At 40.4% G+C, this 16,671-nt stretch overlaps 1 protein-coding gene across 1 annotated transcript in view; it reads right to left on the reverse strand.

Annotated features, from left to right (window-relative positions):
- Positions 1-16,671, reverse strand: part of LOC131968384 (semaphorin-3F-like) — an 80,789-nt gene that overhangs the window by 60,553 nt on the left and 3,565 nt on the right. The gene's annotated exons all lie outside the window — the stretch shown is intronic.

The following is a 16,671-nucleotide window of genomic DNA, read 5'->3' on the forward strand; positions in this document are numbered from 1 at the left end:
AGACTTGACGTTCTCTGCAATTAGATGGAAAAAGATATGTGCATATATCAATAACAGCATCTGCAATCATCCAAACTGTGTTGGAAAATACAGACATCAGTTATTGGCAGAAATCCACTATCATGGTACCTTTTTAAAAAGCTAATGCTAGGCTGCAAAAGTTGAGCATGCATCACTGTACACACTGGAAATAAAAATATCTTTGCAACAACAAACACAATACGGCTTTTAATGAGACAGAAAAATGCTGTTACAAACCACAGCACGCAGTGTGGTGTAGTTCCTGTTGTTTTTATGGTCTAATTTGCTCAAAATGCATCGCAATGGTTTGTGACTAATTAATCATGCATAGCTGGTTTAATAGGACAGTGTAATCTGGCCACGCTGGTGAAAAGGTACATTTCACGCTGTGCACCGATTCTTTATGCAAGTGACATCGGCGTAATCAAAAGCCACAGACTAATGAATTCCAAGCTTTTTATACTCTGTAAATGCGATTACACTTGAACAAAACATCATCTAGGTTGGAGATCTTCCCAATGTCAGAAGACGTTTTTTTGTTTCCTCTGTGTGATTCTCAGCTGAGTCGACCACATTAAAAGTCGATCTGTCAGGCGTGGAGAAAAAAGTTAGTGTGTCTGTGTTTGTGCCAGGAGGTGCTGCTTCCTATAAGCTCTCTGGAGGGGCTGTCTGTGCTCTTCCATCATTGTAGCACATGGTCCAGAGGCGCACATCAATTCATCTAACATGAAATCCTACAGAACATGAAAGCCCAGGATCACATCCAAGCTTTGAGTGATGACTGTTCCAGCATTCGTGCCAAGAGGAGGAGAAGTGAGAGAGGAGAACGATGAGAGACAGAAGAGAGAGGGAGGAAGAGGACGGACTGGGACGCTTTGAGCGTTAATGCCGTGCCAGTGTTGTATGCCACTCCCCCTCCGCTTCCCCCGGGGACATGAATGAAGTAAATGAATGATGGACCCAGCCCACACAACCGCCCCTCTTCTATTGAGACCAAGCAGTCCATTCACGGGGATGAGTGAGGCGTCGACACCAACAACAACAATAACAACAGCAACATAGGAGGCCCTTGCTCCTGTTTCTCATTCATACATATGTATGCCGTCACACAAACCCACACATATGGCACAGATACCATGGACAACACTGCCAACATACCATTAGGGACACCTAGAGAGGGTTCCTGAGAACAGGGCTGACTAACAAAGCGTGGAGGCAAAGGGGCGTGAACGGGGCAGGCATGGAAAAAAAAAAAAATCTTGGCATCACGTCAATGCAACCGCCACAATGATCAGGGATGAGAGGCCATCTCCTCCCCTCCACAATCAGCACATTATCAGGAAGCCCATCAGTGCATGAACCCAGAAAACAAGGCCTGGAAACCTCATGTTGCACCACATTCTGCCCTTCCTCCTCCTCCTCCTCCTCCGTTCGGCTCTCCTCTGTTGTTCGTCCAGGACGGGATGGGTTCAGGGGGTTTTCGCCCACACAGGGCTGATCTCACTCAGAGGGCTGACCTTCAAACTCACGCATTACTTGCCCGAAGCCACAGCGGCTAATGGAACACGGGGAATACAAATCTGATTGAAGCAAGATCAATCTGACAAGGGAGGCATTGCTATTTACCAAGCATTTACATCTCAAACCTTGAAGGTGGGCTTTGTAATGATGTTAGCATCTGACTGAGTGCTCAGTTTTCACCAATTATGCATCGTGCAGAGCAGTGGTGGACTCAGGCTGTCAGAGGGGCAGAGGCGAAAAAAATGAAAAAGGCATGCAGTGGGGCAACAGTGCGTAGAACGTTGTTTAACCCATTGACGCCTAAAACGCCTGTAAAACCTCTTGGCGATTTTAAAATAAGCCCCTAAAATCTGAAGTTTTTCTGGAAATTCAACAGAAGTGTCAACGCTTCTACTAGATAATATATTTTTCAGCCTCTGTAGTAGATAGAAATGAAATTCAAAAAGTATTCGAGAGCTTATACAAATACTACAAAACGACGTATCCGCTTTCCAGGCTTCAATGGGTTAAGCACGTTGACCAGCCTGTACAGCCCTGTATGGCTTTTTTTAACTTTAAGGACCACTTCATCATATTTTCTCCATTTAAGGGCACCCAAGAAGGCCGTTTCCTCCACTGCAAGGCATCCTAAAGTGCATTCCATCACTTTTTTCTCCATTTTATGACCCACTTCATTACATTTTCTCTACTGTAAGGGCACCCTAGAGTGCTGTTCATCATGTTTCCTCCATTTAAGGGCTTCAAAAAGATGTTTTCATCATGTTTTCTAAACTTGCAGTATACCTAGGTTGGCACTTTATCATGTTTTCTCCATTCAAGGGCACCCAAGAAGGCCGTTTCCTCCACTGCAAGGCATCCTAAAGTGCACTCCATCACTTTTTCTCCATTTTATGACCCACTTCATTACATTTTCTCTACTGTATGGGCACCCTAGAGTGCTGTTCATCATGTTTCCTCCATTTAAGGGCTTCACAAAGATGTTTTCATCATGTTTTCTCAACTTGAAGTATACCTAGGTTGGCACTTTATCATGTTTTCTCCATTCAAGGGCACCGTAGTAGGCGGATCATCATGTTTTTCCCACTGGAAGGGCACCCTAGACTCGAGAGCACGTTATCATGTTTTCTCTGCTATAGGGGGATCCATAGTACCATTTCTTTTCAAACATGGAATTCTCGCCGTCCTTCCCCTCAGTCCAGCAGTGCTGCAGAGAGAATATATGTACAGTGTATAGTATGAAAGCAGGAGAGAACTGAAGCTAGAAGATGAATAACGGCTCTGACAGAAGCAGGAGGAGGAAGAGGAATGTTCCGGCTTTTTAAATCCAATAGTGAGACACAACTACTGCAGCCTCCCACAGGATCATGGTCAGGCTCAACCACAGGCCTAATTTCTCCCATAATCACATAGACAGCTACTTGGTCTTCATCCAACATATACTCTTCACACACGGAGGCTTGATGGACTATTAGTCTGGATCTCCCACACCTGAAAAATTCATGAGGGTGTGGGTGTTTGAGGTTTTTGCCTACTTTGACCTTTCATTTAGGGAAGGAAGCACTTCCCATAAAACTTTGCCAAACTGGCACAGAACTACCTACTTTGATCTCATACACACTCTGCAGAAAGAAATATTTGTACTTTGGCTTCACATCATTTTGTAATGTTGATGAATAGATGTGTGGGTCAGAAAGGAGCTTTGGGCTTCAGTCCAAATGTTCCCATGTGCCAAAAACACTTCTTCTAAGACAATCTGTGTGACAACATGCAAGTGTGAATAAAGTCAGCACTTTTCTTTGACCCCACCATCGAACCTTGCAGTGCAAGGTTATAGCTGGGGCATTGGCACGGAGCGGAGCGGTCCGCTGCAGCAACCAGCTGAGGTAAACCATCTCCACTGACACTCATGCACCGCTAATGGGAAGCAGACACACATTGTCCAGAGTATGCCTTTGTGCACCCACACTCCTCTCCTCCTTCTCATTCTCAAATCCCTCCATCTATTCACGGTCTGGCTTGGATAGCAAACCTGACACTGATGCCCTGCAGTCCATTAGCACTCACAGAGAGCCCCGTCTCAGGCTGCTCTGGTGCTCCCTTCACATTTCCCTCCACTCACCCTATCTCTCTGACAGTCCTCACTTTGACTTCCTTATCTGACTCTCTATGTCTTTCTGTCTCCTGCACATCCTCCTCTTCCTGCTGGATGATGTCTGAGCGGGAACGAGAGGAGCTCCTCCAGTTCAACATGTCAGTCCGTGTCTACAGGGAGGAGGACAAATCTGTAGTCACTCATGTCCAATTCAGATAACATTAATCTGATGGGGCTGCCGAAATTCCCTTCAGACACGTGATGCCAACAAAAGCTGCACAGATAACCCTCCTGCAGCCTTATTCTTCTAATGTAAGTGTGTCAGACACACCTGTTATCACTGATAGGATGCTCACACAGTTGTCTCCTCCTACAATGTGAGCTCTCTACCTACTACAGTTAATCCCTGCACTGCAAAAAAAGAAAAGTTGGGTGAACTCAAAATTTCAAGGCAACAAACTTCGATAAAATTTTAAGTTGGACAATTTAACTAAATGTTTTTGAGTTTGCTCAACTCTGAATTTCTCTGGCACGATTGTAACGCCGCTGGTCAGCTAATGTTGTGACCACAGTTTTGAGTTAGCATTGATACGCTAATGGCTACTCTTGTAGCTGTAACAAGCAGCGCCGCTAGCATCAGTTAGCCGCTAGCTTTCGCTAATGACCGAATTTCACAACAAAGAAATAAGAGTTAGCAGAACTATGTCCCTTGTTTTGAACCCCAACTTAAAGATATAAGTAACAACAACTCACAAACTTGTTTTTGAGCAGACAACTGGCTTCCTTTGTTGTGCTAACTTACATTATTGCCCTAAATGTCAATAATTTATATTTCCAAGTTTTACCAACTTAAATCACTGTTTTAGGCCAAAAAATACAAGTTGGCTTTTTTGCAGTGTGTCCAGCAGAGATGCAACTAATGACTCATTCCATTATTGCTTTATCTGTTGATTATTTCTTAAACTAATCAATTCATTAGTTAGTCTATAAAATGTTGATTAATCATTTCAATTATCTGTTCGTTAAAGAGATATCTAAAATGACTTGCACTTGACTGTCTTTGTAGTTGTTTTCTGATTTTTATTACCTCCACCGAAGAGGTTATGTTCTCATTTCACTTTGTTTGTTGGTGTGTTTGTCTGTTTGTCAGCAGGATTAGTGGAGAACTACTGAGTAGCTGCCAGATTTTTATGGGACTTTGTGGAGGAATGTGTAGACTGTGGATAACCAATTAAAAGTTATACTGCATGCAAAATGGTAGTAAATGCAGTTTTCAACCTTTGAAATATGAGGATGTTCTGCTTTTCACTGTTTTAAATCGTATTAAACTTTATATCTCTGGGTGTTAGACTGACAAAACAAGACATTTACAAACTGGAATGGACATTTAGACTATTTTATTGACCGAATGATTAATCAATTAATCAAGAAAATAATTGTCAGATAAATTGATAATGAAAATAATCAATAGGAGGTGGGATTTTGGGAGTATTTTTGTCAAATAGGTTGAAATACTATAGGTGATGGTATGATATTCATACATTATTATTATTTACTTATTTTATTATTTCTCAATTCTGTTGTTTGACATTGTTATTTAAAAAAAAATTATTTGTTAATGGCCTTACTGTGTTTCTATTTGCTCAATCATATGATTTTGTCATGTTTGAATGTCTTGATATTTTATGTGTACTGAGAAAAACAGCAAACATCACCTTGTTCAGATACTTCTGTGAATAATGCTTCACAATAAAGATATTTGAAATAATAAAAATAAATCATTAGTTGCAGCCCTAGTACACTGTAGCACTTAAATAATGCAATTTAATTCCCAATACATTCTACTTTTTACCTTAATATTTTATAAGCAAGTTAATATGATTTCCTCATATGGTTCAAAATAACACTGGGCATTGACTCTCTAAACATGTAGCTATTTATGACTGTTTGTCCCGAGTAGTTTTCCCACCCCGAGTGTTCACAGTGGCCACCATGTGAACGGGGTCAATGGCAGCGCAGTAACAAGATCCCAACACTGACAGACAAATGATAATGAATGATAGCTGTCTGAGTAAACAAGTGGAGTGGTGCCCTTGACCTGCTGCCTCCAGAATTTCAGCCCCCTCCCCAGAGGACTCCCACACCTCGGCCACATCTGGAGAGCGCACACACACACACACACACACACACACACACACACACACACACACACACACACACACACACACACACACACACACACACACACACACACACACACACACACACACACACACACACACACACACACACACACACACACACACACACACACACACACACACACACACACACACACACACACACACACACACACACACACACACACACACACACACACACACACACACACACACACACACACACACACACACACAAACCAATCATTCACTTATTCACTCACTGGACTCTCCAACTGTCCCCGACACTTTCACAAGACCACCACCACCACAACCACCATCGCGGCTGCCTTATAAAAGTCTTTGGTTTTAGTGAATTTATTTCCTCGTTTGTCTTTTCCTTTACTCCAGGAGAGCAGACATCAGGGGAAATAAGCACAATGCTGTGATTGCACACCGCCTCTCGTCTGCGGAGAGGATCATTTTGAACCCGATTCAGTTTGTGAGGAGTGACAGGTAGACGCTGCTATGGCAACCGAACCAAAGCAGTGTCATATATAGCTCTTAACAGAAGCTCTGCAAGCATGTGAGCGCACGCATGCACACAGACAATGCAGAAATAACCACATGGACTTGACATGAATATTAAAAGACTCTCTCCCATTCCTCTCTGTCACTTTGAATCTTAAGCCAAGCGCCTCTTGTAAAAGCCATTACTCGCTCTCTAACTCGAACCATAACAACTGTCGCCGACCCCCCCCCACCTGCTCTTCTCCTGCAGGTGATGAGGTTGATCTCAGCCTGCAGAATAATCTGCCTCTAATTATAATTAAAATCACACCTTTAGAATAACAGGCGATATATAAAGTGCTCATAAAACAATTACAAAGACTACTCGAACCACTTTAACTCAACGAGCCAATCGAGTTCCACGAACAGGAGACAGAGATGTCATCAGTCTGATGTACCACTGTGACTTACGCCTATTTTTATCCTGTCTGCCACATTTCGATCTAAATAACTGGCTGCAGCAGGAAACCAAGAGACACAAACACACACCAGGATGAAATGTCTGTCACACACACTCACCTACACACACATCCATCACAGTGTCTTCCCCCCTGCTGAGCCTTGCCCCCTTTTACACATCAGACAGAGAAGTGGAAGGGCTATTTATCGAGCCGAGCTGCCAACACATCCCTTAATGTACCAGCAGAAAACTATCATTTACATGTAGAAGATCTCTGACAAAAACAAATATGACAGAATGTTTTCAAAATTAAACTCCTGGAAAACCATAAAAGCTAAAGAGGTGTAAAGTGGAAGGAGTCATTTAAAGTTTTCATCTTTTTTTTGCATAGACGTCTTTAGATGACTATGGCTAGTTCAAGCTGTTCTTGTCAACTGTTCGTACTTGTACCTACAAAAATGAATGCACTATAAACCGTATATAACTCTGATAGTGTAATCATGAGCCAGGAGGGGCCGCTGTTTTGTGAGATATCATACGAAGTGTTAATATACGTAAGGAAGCATTGGGTTTGTTGGTGCACTTCCAAGGCTGGCATGGATTTTAAACTTTCTAATACAGGGGTGGGCAACCTTTACTAACTAAAGAGCCACTGTTGGCCAAGAAAAAGAGAAAATCGCGAACCTTATATTGAGCAAAAATTTAGAAAATTAAACAGCCTAATAAGTCTAAATTAGCCTACCAACATTATTAATAGTCAAATTGTGCATTTATTAATACGATTTTGAAAACTAGTCGATCTGGGGGAACTCAAAACTAAACTCAAAGTTGGCAAAACTTAAAGGTTAAGGCGTCGTAAGCTATGAAGCACATTTTAGTTGACTTAAATGTCAAAACTTTTTAAATATTTAAGATTAATATACTTTTTTTTTTTTTTTACAATTGAAGAATACAAATAGTTTTTGGTCTACACCATTGCTCAATTAAATTTTTTGTGTAAAAATATATATGTATTTTTTTTGTCTCAGCCACTGGGAGCCACATGAGGCTCTGGAGCCACAGGTTGACCACCCCTGTTCTAATAGTACTAAAGATGAGAAAGTTTTCTTTTCTGTAGCCATTCAGACTGATACTCATGGGTACTGTAGTTTTCAGACTCATTTGCCTGACAAAGAAAACATCATGAATCCTGAATTTAAACCAACAACCATATGATAAACCTCAAAGATTAACATGTATTACTTTATTAATCCCACAATGGGGAAATTCAACCTCTGCATTTAAGGAAACCTTTATTTTTACACACAAGTGAAGTGAACACACCATGCATATTACTGCTATTACTGCAGTGTGGTTAGGTTCCTTGCTCAAGGGCACTTCAGTCCTTCACATGTCAGTCCTGGGATTCAAACCATTGACCCTCCTAACCTCTAGGCCACAAACTGCCCAGTAGTATTAGTAGTAGTATTGTAACATTGGCTAGGAGGAGACTTATATGTTTCTTGTTGAACATTGAGGGTGTTTTAAAAGAAAATTGATTAAATATGCACATTTATTGTAGTTAGGGTATACTAGGGATGGAATTGGTAACATTTTATTGATATCAGTGCCTTTATCAATTCTGCTTAATTGGTCCGATTCTTTATTGATTTCCCTATTGATTCCTGATCAACTCTCTGTGTGAGACAATAATAGGCCTTGAGTGTAGAGACAAAGTAGACCTACAGTGTGTGAAGGAAACCAGGCTTCCTCTCCACCATGACTCCTTCTTGTTGCAAGTTTACAGCCATGCAGATGCACAAGTTTCATATCAAAGTTTTGCATGCACGGCATTTAGAGAAACATGCATGCATTGATCAAACAAACTGATCAGCTCTGCAGCGTATGATTCTGATGGATCAGACAATTTCGGACCAACTGGAAGCAGTTCTTGATTCACATCCTTAAGGATTACCGCAGGTCATCCTCTTCACTGCACTCTCCTGGACTAAACTTCGACACTGTTGTCAAACCTTAATCAATAAATATGAACAGGTGATGCACTTGCACGTTTGTCTGGAGCTCCGACACATCACTGAAGGAAAACAAGCTCGTTTTCTGAAGAGGCTGGATAAGTGCATCTGCTCGTCTCCGATACAAATAATTAAATCTATGATTAAAATGCCTAATAGCTAAAGACTGGAATAATAAATAGCAGAGTGATTACGGTTTCATTTGGATGTTGTGCATTTTTATCACCACGGGGGGAGATTCCAGCATTAATAAGTGCTTAGACATGGGCTCTGCTTGCCAGCTAGGGAGAAATATTCAAATTGCAGCAAACTGTTTTCAATCTGGAGCTTTTCACTGGAAGGAATGATTTGTATGTGTATTTCTCTTTGTGACACCATTAAAAAAGGGTGGGGTGACATTCAGTCATTCATTGATGATACAATGGAGACACATTATTTTTTATTCAAGCCTACAATCTACTGTAAGTTAACGCTGCACTTTGCACGCTTGCTGTGCACGCTTGCTGTGCATATATCCACCCACTCCTCCCTTATACATACCCCTGCCCCCTCACCTTTGAGCCTTCCTCTCAAGGAAAGTCTGGGTACTTCAGAGACCCCCCTTCCTCTCCTTTTCCGCCTTTTGAGCGTACTAAAACAGTGCGCTCTTGCTGTGGGCGGCATACTGGGTGCTCTCCTCCCTCACCGCTACACTGCCACTCTCTTATCAGCAAGCAAATAGAGAGGGTGTGAGTGTAGAGTAAAGGCAGAAGAGGAGGAGGAGGAGGACGAGGCAGAGGAGGAGAGGGAGATAAAAAGAGAAAGAAACAGACAGGAAGGGACACTATATTTAGCACTAGAGCTGTCGCCTTCTGTTTTTCTCTCCTGAATAATCATACTTTGACAGCATGTATCCTGCAGAGCAGAGGTTGCTGGGATGCACCACCCCCCCTCCTCTTCTCCACCACCACCACCACCACCACCACCACCACCACCAGCAGCAGCAGCAGCAGCATCTCTGGAGACAAAGTAGCAAAGTATTGTAATAATTGCTGCGGGGTTGCGTGCCACAGCCGCCACACATTACTCTGTGGAAACATTTTGCAGTGCCCTGACATTCTCTAATGGAGATAATAGGGAACGGGAGGCAGCTTTGGACTACTTTGCCAACAGGTATAATGTTGCGTGTGTGATGCATACCAAGAGAACAGACTGCATCCAAGTACTGGATGTACCAACGAGCAGCAGCGTGACCAAAGGACGGCAGACAGGCTGCGTTCTCACATCCATAATTTCTGAGAATTTGAATGCATGCAGGACAGGGACAGTAAAGGGCTGTGACAAACCTGCTGCCCCTATGTACCAATGATCATTATCTGCTGGGAAAGAAGTCAACACATACATCTGGTAGCTGGAGGATGTGAAGAAGATAAGGCTGTATGTGAGTGGTTCAAGTGGTTCACAATGGACTTTGGCCAGTGCAGAGAGCTTATTTGCTTTTGTGGAAAAACAAGCAAACCAGTTGTGCTGCTGGTCTCTGTCTGGACGTTTTCATATTTCCTAAACATGCAACTTATTTTCGTTCATGAACCCAACATTGCTTGTTGTTATCACCTTTTATCTCCAAATATCCGGTAGGAAAATGTACAATAAACAATTCAGACAAAAAATTATATTATTAGGTGTAAAATCAGCCCACAGACAATCTGTCTCCGAGTCCGGCCACGTTGACCACCTCTACACTCTGCATAATAACATTAACACTTCACACTGTAGATGATTATTATTATCACTGTTTATTACTCATAAATGAAATATTACATTCAGGCAATCTGCCGAGGATGTCTCACTGTCTAATTATGTTTAACATCTCTGTTGATTAGACGGTTCCTTATCCAATACTGGAACCATCAACAGATCTGTTTTGCAGTCTTGTGCTTCAGAGACATGACAGCATGTTCATATTCTGGATACATGGTCTCACAGAAATCCGTGAAATAGCCACGGATTTCGCTTAACTCAAAATCTGTGGAATAGCCACGGAATCGCTCAAATTTCCGTGAAACTGACACGGATTTGGCTACAATGCAAGTTAATGACAGTCATATCCCGTGGCTATTCCAACATACAAAGTGATTATGTACATTCACTGAGTGAATATTTAGAAAATAAAACATATATTTCTCGCTAGAAATGTGATCAAAATCCATTTTTATGCAGAAACTAAGTCAAAATATTGACTTTTCACTAAAAATGAGAGAACTGTCCGCCATGTTTTTTGTTCTGACCGCCGGGACCTTGAAAGTCACGTGACTTGGAACAAACCAATAGCCACGGGATATGACTGTCATTAACTTGCATTGTAGCCAAATCCGTGTCAGTTTCACGGAAATTTGAGCGATTCCGTGGCTATTCCACGGATTTTGAGTTAAGCGAAATCCGTGGCTATTTCCCGGATTTCTGTGAGACCATGTTGATTCTGGATGCAAACACGTCCACAAACAGCTTCTGGATGCTGTGGATGGTCAGAGACCTCAGAATGAGGGGCAAGAAGAAAGTGTGGGAAGTCTTACATTGTATGGATATTGTTTTCGCCCCACTATCAGCTGTTACAGACTTAACATGTGACCCCACCCACTCTTTGCTAAACTAAGGACCCCTCAGCACCCAAAAGCCTTCAGGTAAAAATTTTGTCTCTCTGTTGAGAGGAAAGAACCTCCCTGACCAAGGCAATACTGCACAATGTGACTATTTCATTAAAAAAACTTTAATAATGTGAACTATTTGAGTTCAGTTTCCAAGTTTATAAATGGACAAAGTCAATTGTCTGCAACATGATGAAGGATCCTTCTTATTTTGTGGATTTATGTGAATTTAATTTATAAAAAGGTAATCTACTCTAGTGGGTTTTGTTCTGGCAGCTGACTAAATAAACCCAGAAAAAAAATCCCCTTTTTTTCTTACTCACCAAAAAAATAAAGACTATGAATTCTAGGAAATCTTGTGCCAGGTTGCTCCAAAAAAAGAATGAAATACAGTAAAATAAGAATAACATAACACTAGATAATCAGATAAGTCATTATGAATATAAATATAAGAGTCCTCGTAGTAACTAAAAATAATTGCACATAAGAAGTTATATTGCACATGGTAGTGAACATCTATTGCGTTAAAGCCGCAGTTAGGCTTGTAATATAATGCACTGTGATGTGTAATGTGATCTGATGGCTAGATTCAGAGTTTCTGGTATCTCCCAAACGATCAGCCAATCACAGGAGCTGCTAACAAACAGCCTGCTGACCTTTGTTTGAACAAGACAAGCAGCTCGAAGATGTGTCTAAATGACTTGGGCTGACTTTGTGTTCTTTTGTGGGATTGTGCACCTTGTCCGTCTGGTTTGTTTGGACTTCGCTGGCCAGGCTAAAGATCCCTCCGGGGTAGCCGGGGGTCATGTGCTAGCAGACAGGTGAGCTGTGGATAGATAAGCTTTCAGCAGCTCATTGATTGCTGGGACTTGATTCATTGATGCATTGCTGAGGCACTTTGCTTTGTCTCCAGTGTCACAATTCAACCTGGTCTCACAGGAATCTGTGAAATAGCCACAGATTTGCTTAACTCAAAATCCGTGGAATAGCCACGGAATCACTCAAATTTCCGTGAAACTGACACGGATTTCGCTACAATGCAAGTTAATGACAGTCATATCCCATGGCTATTCCAACATACAAAGTGATTATGTACATTCTCTGAGTGAATATTTAGAAAATAAAACATATGTTTATCGCTAGAAATGTGATCAAAATCCATTTTTATGCAGAAACTAAGTCGAAATATTGATTTTTTTAATTAAAAATGAGAGAACTTCTGACCGCCGGGTCCTTAAAAGTCACGTGACTTGGAACAAACCAATAGGAAAAAATATCCATGGAATAGCCACGGGATATGACTGTCATTAACTTGCATTGTAGCGAAATCCGTGTCAGTTTCACGGAAATGTGAGTGATTCCGTGGCTATTCCGAGGCGCAAGATGATAAAGTTTGCTTTGGTATCCTTCTTACAATATGGTGTTAATATCTCATGGCAAGACAAGAATGATTATGACTAAAATACCTTCTTTTTTCCCAGCAAAGTCAAAAGGACAGCAACAGCAGAAGACCACCTACATCGAGGACGTCATATGGATATAACCTTAAAGAAGACAAAGGGCTTTTCTCATGTACTATATATACACATAAATCTGCCTATAGAACATAATCTGTGGAAGATGAGGTCTATTGTTGTAGAGAACAAGCAGTAAAGTTCAAACTCAGTAGCAGCTCCTAATTATTCAAAGAATAAAAGAGGTGGAGGACATCTCACCATTTCTGATCTTAACCCTGAAAACAGGAGAGATGAGCCGATAGAGAAGTCTTTGTTCCAGCGGGACAATCATCAACGCATTAAGAGGGACAAAAAGATTGGAAAAGAGGAAAGTGCAGAGGCTGGAGTAACCTAACGATTGTCCCTGAGAAATTACAGGATGCCAGGACGGCTTCGTCTGGCTTTCTTCCCATGCAGAGCTAACCTTGCACCCAGGTGTTCCACCAGGACTAAAGAGGCCGAAACAAAAACAAAGTTAAACACTTTCAAATGGGCCCGAGGATTAGCGTAACAAGCTATTACTTGTTAATATGGTGGCATTCTCCCACAGTTTGAGGGCAGTTAACCTCGGGTGTGACCGGCTTCTGTTTAAAGGGTCACAACCTCGCAGAGCCCCACGCACTAAAATAGCACGTGATTATAGACCTTGTTTAAAAGTAAATATAGGAGTCCTCAGCAGCTGATCTAAGCCAGCCTTGTTCAGTCTTTTATGAGAGAGAATACACCTACATAACCGTCTGACCTTTTGTTTATGTACCATCATATCATCCAATTAAACTAAGTTATTTTTATAACCTTAACTACACTTTTGAATTAATGTACAACATTCTGTTCGATTCTAGTGGTTCAGAAAACACAATGTTTAGTTTGAGAGATATATTGCAGTCTGGTGTGTGTGTGTGTGTGTGTGTGTGTGTGTGTGTGCTCTTTTGAAGTCTGAGTTGATGATCTATCCCTGTGAGCTTTGAATGGACATTCCTTTGGTCTTAGCCTCTGTTTGCTCCCTGGGTCCCTTATCACAGTTAATAACTCAGCTTACACAAACACACTCAGTAGCTACTTTAGGTACCTCAAAAGACAAAATTATGAGCTTAGCTTGCCCATGGCTGTTTACTCTGTAAACCTTAAGTTAAATCTGGTGGTGAAAATGTACTCAGTGGATTGATGTTGGTTTTTAATTTGGGGATCCTGCAGACATGGAGCTAAAAGGCTGAACAAGAATGAGCTACAAGTGCATATAGTTCACTAGTATGTAGTACATATAGTATAGTATTTATGTTTTCAGTGTATTTTGGTTTAAGGATACTGAAAGATGTGTATTTAATTACACTGACAGTACAAGAGTTGGGAATTAGTAATGTAAAGAATATTAAAAAAAAATTTAAAAAGATATTAGTTTCATGTTTTTGGATTAGAAATATGCTCAATTGCATTTCCCCTATCAAAAACAATAAAAAAATAAGTAAATAAAAAAGAAACATAAAAAAAGAATAAATGTATTGTATTTAATACATGGAAGAGATTGAACAATTCATATTATAAAAATGGAAAGAAAGAAATATCAGAAAAAATATTACTAGTTGCAGTAATGAAGTCAGAGCCAAAACAACGTGCAGGAATTTCTTCAGATTAGTAGCCTGTTAAGTCACTGTGATGTCACATGTGATCTGATTTGTTCAAGCTTTTATGTATGAAAATTGTTTTGCTTTTAGCTATGCTTATGAGTTCTAGGAAAACTGTACAAACAGTTTAATACACGCAGAGCTGAAAAGAAGCAATTAATAAATGTCAGTGTATTTAGAATGTACATCCAAGCATAGCAGATGAAATGCAGAACTAATACTGTTTACTCTATATACCATACGAGATATTGTCAATTTTCCTAAGAGAAATGTGTGTATATGTATGTACAGAACATAAGCTGTTGTCTGTTGCTTTGATAAAGGGCAAATATTTGAAGTTTGGATCTCGTGTTTCAAAGTTTTGGATTTCAGCCAAAAGCAGCAACATCTTCTCTACCGGCGCTACAAAATGCAAATAATCAGTGGGAAGTGATACGGAGTAACCTTTATGGATAAACATGTGAAGCTGGGTCAAAGAAAGAAGCAAATACAACAACACAGTGGGGGAAAAAGATTCAATTAGCTGCTACAGTTGGCAGCCTACATCTGCAGCTCGTCTCCTCGTGTTGTTTTATCATCAAAATTGAAAAGCTTATTGAAAATTAGCTTGGATTATGTTATCTGAAGGCACTCTGTATGCCAGCAGTAGACAGATATCATGAAAACATAAAGCCAATGATTTGGTTAAGAACACTGGCACATAAAAAAATTAATAAAAGCACATTACGGAGCTATTCCCAGCAGTCTGGTGCAAAACCAATACAATTAGGGAATGCACAGCTTAGGGTGCATTTCTAGTCTCCAGCTATCTGAAGTTGCTCTGTGAGGCATAAAGTAACCTCCAAAACTAATTAAAAACAAAAAGGAACTCGATTAAAAGAAGTAGAAAATAAATGAACTCTCTTCTACCAAGTAAATGTGAGACCAGCAGAGGGTGAAATCCAACTCGATTAGAAATAGAGAAGAAGAGATCGAGGGATGGCGAGAGAGAAAACAAACAGGTAAGCAAATATCGGAGCACAAGGGAGAAACTGAGGGAATCTTCATTTACAAACAGCTTCTGTTTAAAAGGTTTAATCAGTTTGGAACTTACCATTACATGACGTAACGCAAACAAATTATAGCAAATAGGTGATTTAAGTTATTCTTATTTCAACATGGTCTCACAGAAATCCGTGAAATAGCCACGGATTTCGCATAACTCAAAATCCGTGGAATAGCCACGGAATCGCTCAAATTTCCGTGAAACTGACACGGATTTCGCTACAATGCAAGTTAATGACAGTCATATCCCGTGGCTGTTGGTTTGTTCCAAGTCACGTGACTTTCAAGGTCCCGGCGGTCAGAACAAAAAACATGGCGGACAGTTCTCTCATTTTTAGTGAAAAATCAATATTTTGACTTAGTTTCTGCATAAAAATGGATTTTGATCACATTTGTAGCGAGAAATATGTTTTATTTTCTAAATATTCACTTACTGAATGTACATAATCACTTTGTATGTTGGAATAGCCACGGGATATGACTGTCATTAACTTGCATTGTAGCGAAATCCGTGTCAGTTTCACGGAAATTTGAGATTGCAGAGGTCATAAAAATGTATTTTGCAATGATGGCTTTTAGGGCTGGGCGATATGGCCCTAAAAGAATATCACGATATTGCAGGCTATTTTTGCGATAACGATATTCTTGACGATATTACGAAATACTTAAAAAGATATAGAAAATATGATTTTTTTTTGTCTGTATAAATAAATACAGGAGTGTGAAGTGCAAATCTCAACAGTTGCCATATACAAAAAAAATTACTCTTGACTCTTGAGTATGAGCAAATAATAAAAATAACCATTTAGGGGTTTCGGGGGCATATTTTAATGACATTTTGTAAAGGGAAATAAAGGTTCTTGTATGTTTTATTTAAGGCATCTTATTTTGACAGTCTTCTTGTAAGTTCTGTGGTGGATTCTGTTAACACACCGTGCTCTTATTTTGAAAGCTGCATGTGTTTAGCGACAGAAAGTAAGTAGCTTTTTGTGATTAAAACAACTTTAATTGTTAGCTAATATTAACCTTACGCCACTACATCAAGAAGTAGGAATGTTGCCAATATCATGATATGCATTTTTTTTAACCATAAAAAAAAATATATCGATA

The sequence above is a fragment of the Centropristis striata genome, chromosome 3, assembly GCF_030273125.1.
Source record: "Centropristis striata isolate RG_2023a ecotype Rhode Island chromosome 3, C.striata_1.0, whole genome shotgun sequence".
Lineage (NCBI taxonomy): Eukaryota > Metazoa > Chordata > Actinopteri > Perciformes > Serranidae > Centropristis > Centropristis striata.